Genomic DNA, 5,751 nt, shown 5'->3' with positions numbered 1-5,751 from the left:
GGAGATGGAATTCGCAGTCTGATTAGTTCCTGAGCGAAGCGATAGCTGCTGAATAATGACTGAAGGGACCTTATGAATGGAATTATGTCCACTTTCCTGCAAAGTTTAGCTCCAACTTTGATCAAACTCACCCAACTGTGATTTTCGAATGAGCCTGAAGACATTGATTAGCATGCCCATGTGTGTTTGATTAAGGTTAGAACAAAACTCTGCAGGAAAGTAGATCTCGTGAGTCAGATTTGAGGATCCCTGGCATATATGAAACAACAGATTCTGAAAAGGTCTCTTTTGGTTTGAGCCATTCCACTTCAATTGAGTGGCTAAAGAATGGCCAGTCAATGTTGTTTGTATTCTCCTAGTTGCATTACAGGGCTGATTACACAAAACCTGCATGGGCCCAAAGGATACAAAAGTTGCTCTGGGCCCGAATGGGCTGGCCCACACTGGGCCATCATGGGATTAATGTGGACAGTCCGCTAGTGTGGCCTGCTCACAGAGAGCCTGCGGTGAGCCCAAAGCTGTGGGCCTCACCTGGGCAAGCCCGCACTGGGCCTGTTTATGTTTGGTGTGGGCTGACCCTAGCCCACTGTGCCCGCAAAAAGCCAGCATGGGTCCCGTAGGGACATATTTGCAGGGAGTGTAACGTGTAACCAGCATGCTGCCATCTTGGATTTTTGCATCACCATTGAATGCAAATGGGTATGTCCCTCATTCAAGTTAGTAATCAGCTGCTTTGCTACTCATTTCTCAGCCATTTTTGAAACTATGCAATATACTAATTGGTCTGTAGTTTCCTAAATTTGTTTGGTCACCACCCTTAAAAATCTGTGTCACTATGGCTGACTTCCAAGTATCTGGGTAAATACCTTGGTTAATTGAGAGATTAATTAGATGGGTGATAGGACAAGCTAAAATATCCACCGACCAAATGTAAGCCAATGTACCCCACACACACCACTTGAGTAGTAGATGCAAATGGTACCAAGCTGGGAAAAGCACCCAGCTCATCTGCAACGAAGGATGACACCATCTGCTGCCAGCACAGACACAGCCGAAGAACTCCATTCACCGGCGTCAACATCTCTGGCCTGTTCGCATATAACTTTGTAACCTTTATGCTGTTGCATTGTTACTTTATAGTGTTCAACTATTACTGTTTTCTTGTAAGTGTATGTATATCCATTATTGTTGTTATTGTTAATTTATAGAAGCACGCACATACTGATGCATGACTCAAACAGGAACAGTAAAGAAGTTTATTGTGGACATGGGCCAAGTGATTTATTGTTCTATGAGTTATGACGTGGCATATAACACTCTGTTTCTCTGTCAGATGATTGACTACTGATCAGGATTCATATTATGGGTTCATAACTCAACTCTCCTGCATGATGAATAACCTGAATAAATTTATGTGTTTGTCTCCACACAACCAACAGATACAAACAATTCTTCAGGTGAAACATTTTTTTTAAAAGTACGATTACAATAGTATATGGTTTGAATAAGATTAGTCAGCATGAACTAGGGGAGAGCGGGGCACAAAGTCAATTTTTTTGACTTTCTCAGTTTGTGTAAATCCACATGGGGTTCAGAATATAATTTTTTTTTATCCACAGTAATTTTACACTTGTCTAGTACAAATATGTCGCTTTGTTTCATGATTACAGTGTATACGTTTTTCTTTATTTACCCTCAAAAAAGGGAAGTGAAATGTGACAACATGCCCCGTACGTGGGGTACATTGTAACATCTGAGGGGCACTTTGTAACATGGCCATATAACAGCTTAAAATGTTATCTGATCAAATGAAAAAAATATACAAGACAAACTAAAATATTTTGTTAATAAAATAAAATATATATTTTTTTTTTTCAAATTAAAAAAAATATATTTTTTTTTCAAATTTGCTCCCCATTTCTGTACTTTTCTCAGATTTTTCTAAGATTTTTACTTCAGAAGATCAGCACAGTGCTCAAACAACACATTTTTGCACAAACACTAAAACTAAAAACTCCTTGGGACTGGAATAATACCACGAAAAAGAAGAATACCACTTTGCCTCCCACTGCCAGCAGCTTACATTCCAGAGATGGGAAAACACAGCTGCCCACATTCAAACAGAAGAGAAAGAAAATACCTCCTGTTGAATCTACTTTCTGCATGAACTGCTGCAAACTTCTACAAAGGATTGCGGTTCTTGAAACAAAGTTACTTGCTGGACTTCCAAAACAGGCAGAACACTCAGCAGACCGTCATCATGGCCCCCCTCAGCATACAGCCGGTGAGTCCTGTGAATCTAGTGAATCTCAACAGTTTATACCAAGTGTAGAGGAACAAGCCGAAACACTAATCGCTGGCACAAACAGGGAGCGAGACCCAAAGGCAGTAGAGACATCAGATTGTCACGAGTTTCTCGTATTGCTGCCATAGCATCCTCTACCCCAGATTCGGCTATGACAAGGCTTGTGAATACTGGTATTCTACCACCCCCTATACATCTTGAGAACAGGTTTGAAGCATTAATGAATGTGGGTGATGAATCCCCAAATGTGATTAAACATGGATCGGATCAGCCAGCAGCTAACATCGCTACTAACAGACGCTCAAGGTCGAGCAGACAGCGGCATTCAGCTCAAAGCGCAGCCGAGTTCAGAACTCTGATAGTGGGCGACTCCATTATCAGAAACATCAGTAGCAGAAATACAACAACATATTGCCTTCCTCAAGCAACCGTTTCTGATGTAAACAAGTAACTTCTGAAAATTCTGATGAAGCACAAGACTGCAAATTGAATCATCATCCATGTGGGGAAGAATGATATTTGGAAAGAGCAGTCAGAACTCCTTAAGAAGGACTTCAGTGAACTCTTTGAAACACTTCGAAGACTTAAAGTTCAGTCGTTCATCAGTGGACCACTCCCAGCAAGGGGAACTAATATGTTTTCACGTTTGCTTGGGCTGAACACATGGCTACAAAGAATCTGCAGTTTAAAAGGAGTCAGTTTCATCGACAACTTCAATATTTTCTGGGGCCAACTGACAACTAGACAACTGGATGGCCTCCACCTAAACAAACTTGGTGCAAGAGTGCTAAAGGACAACATATACTTCTCCCTCCGTCATCCTTCAGTAGTGTGTGCCAAACTACTCAACCTGAATGGCACACACACCTGGACAGAGTATGAGTGACCACAGGACTTCATATCAGCTTCCGAGTCATCATGTGGTTGACACATCCCACAAGGACACTGATAACACGCAGCCACAACAACAAGCCCTGCTCATGGACACCATCACGACTGAGCCCTGCCCACATCATCAGTAGAGGTCTAAACATTTCATCCATTGTTATTAAGGACGTAGCACTATCTGATCACTTCTGTATTTTCTTTGATATATTGATCTCTGTTACCACTGAATCTAGATCTGTCTCTGTCAGAAAGAGATGCATTAACGAAAACACTAGTGTGCTATTTATGGAGGCTATATCTTTAACACCAAGCATTTCTTCAGACTCTGTTGATCTTCCCCTTGATTCCTTTAACTCAAAAGTAAAAAATTTTATTGATGATATTGCTCTTGTGAAAGTCAGCAGGAAGACTGGCAGACAGAAATCAGCTTGGAGAAAATCAGCAGCAGTTCAGAGTATGAAAAGACAATGCAGAAAAGCTGAGCGGATGTGGCGGAAGACGAAACTTGAAATTCTCTATAGCATATATATAGACAGCCTTCGTACTTTCAATGTGGAACTAGGCAAAGCTAGACAGTCATTCTTCTCAAACCTTATAAACAGTAACTTAAACAACACTCGCACTCTTTTTGCTACTGTTGAGAGACTGACAAACCCCCCAAATCAGATTGCCAGTGAAATGCTCTCCGACAGCAAATGCAATGAGTTTGCTTCCTTCTTTTCTGAGAAGATCAATAATATCAGGAAGGCGATTAGCACATCCACAAGTTATGCAGAGGTTAGACATATTCGACCACAATATCAAAAAGAAGATACTATGTCTGCTTTTGGAGAAATTGATAGCAACATTTTGGAAGAAATAGTACAGCACCTTAAATCATCAACCTACTATCTTGACACACTTCCCACATATTTTTTCAAAAGGGTGCTTAACCCTTTAGGCGCCAGGGATTTTTGGGAAAAATGCTGGATTTTGACATCAAGATTTCAAAAGCTTGTGGCTTGAAAGGGCTTAAAGATAGAGATTTACTGTAAATTAGAAAAATGTTGGGCATGACCGAAAGTTTATATGGGGTGTAAATATACTCGTCTAATTTGCATATTAAGACGTCATCAGATGTGGCCATCTTGAATTTCATAATATTCAGGAAATAGTAGATATTGAATTGATGTTTGAACTTATTTGCATTTGTGTTTTTATCCTCATTCCAAATGATCAGAAAAGAGGAAACCAACAATAAAACAGGAGAAAGTACTAAATTACCAACAGGCTCATCAAAGCGTTTGATCTAGTCCTGATACACTTCTTCATTTCTCAAATATACCCAGCCACCATTGTCATCGCTATTTCCAGTCCTATTTGGATCCAGATCACCCCTGCTGCCTCTACCACATCTCCCGGCTCTCCCACGCACAGCACGGCCACGTGTACCGCGGCCACTCCCACCTCTGTGGGGCAGCTAGTGCTACTTCCAGCCCTATTTCTCCTACCCCTGCTGCCTCTACCTCTAGCAACAGCTCTCCTATGGACGCTACGACCACGTCCACCCCTGCCACCCCCATCCCCGTTGGGCAAAGGTTCGAAATGATCACTTGTTTGTGCTTCGTGAACACTCTCGCCTTGCACGGCGGCACCACTGCGCTGAAAAGATTTACCGGGGAAAGCACGATTATTAGACGACCGATCGTCATTTCCAAAAGGCAAATATTCCCCTTCAAAGTTAGAATCAGCGAATAACATTTGCAACACATCCTCACGGTACAACTTTTTATAAGCCATATGGCGATTTTCTCTCACAAGTCTCACAATTTACTTGCACGCTCTGAACTGAACTGCTTCCGCATCAAATTGAGTAGTGAGTACTGAGCTGTGGATTCTACCCCCTCATAATAAACGCTGTACACTGCAAATGATAGATTTTAAAAACATTCTACATTCTGTAATTCACATTATCTTGTTTGTCAAAGAATATCATCCAGCAGTTTTAATTTTGACTGCCAACTCTTTAAAATACATCAAAACAGCACGGAAACAGTATTCAGTTGAAGAAAAGATGAAAGTTATTCTCAGTACAATCATCCCCATTTAAATCATAGTTTGAAAAAATAGATTTAAAATCATGTGTCAGGCCACTGAGACAGCATGCTGTTGTTGCACATAAAATATTAATAAATATAATATTAATGTTTAGAACCGTGCAAATACAAACACCATTAGAAACTCATAGTTCAGCATCACACACCATGATATGGGTTCAAATGAGAGCCAATTTCTCTCCAAAACGGTGCCAGTTTTAGTGTTTTGAAATAAAGAAATAAGAATAACTAAACTTGGTAAAAGTAAAAGTACACAATTTTTAAACTACTCAAAAAAGTACAATTACTGATAAAACTACTTAATTACTGTAACGTGAGTATTTGTAATTCGTTACTTCACACCCCTGATTAGGAACTACAGTCTATTTTATTAAGTATGAGCCTTGTCACAATTTTGCGACTTTGGTGCTTAGAGGGTTAACTGTTTGGAAGCAGATCTCTTAGAAGTGGTGAACGCCTCAC

This window comes from Sinocyclocheilus grahami, unplaced genomic scaffold (assembly GCF_001515645.1).
Source record: "Sinocyclocheilus grahami isolate Dianchi unplaced genomic scaffold, SAMN03320097.WGS_v1.1 scaffold1384.1, whole genome shotgun sequence".
Taxonomy (NCBI): domain Eukaryota; kingdom Metazoa; phylum Chordata; class Actinopteri; order Cypriniformes; family Cyprinidae; genus Sinocyclocheilus; species Sinocyclocheilus grahami.
The sequence above is the reverse complement of the archived record's forward strand: the minus strand, read 5'-3'. Positions refer to the sequence as shown.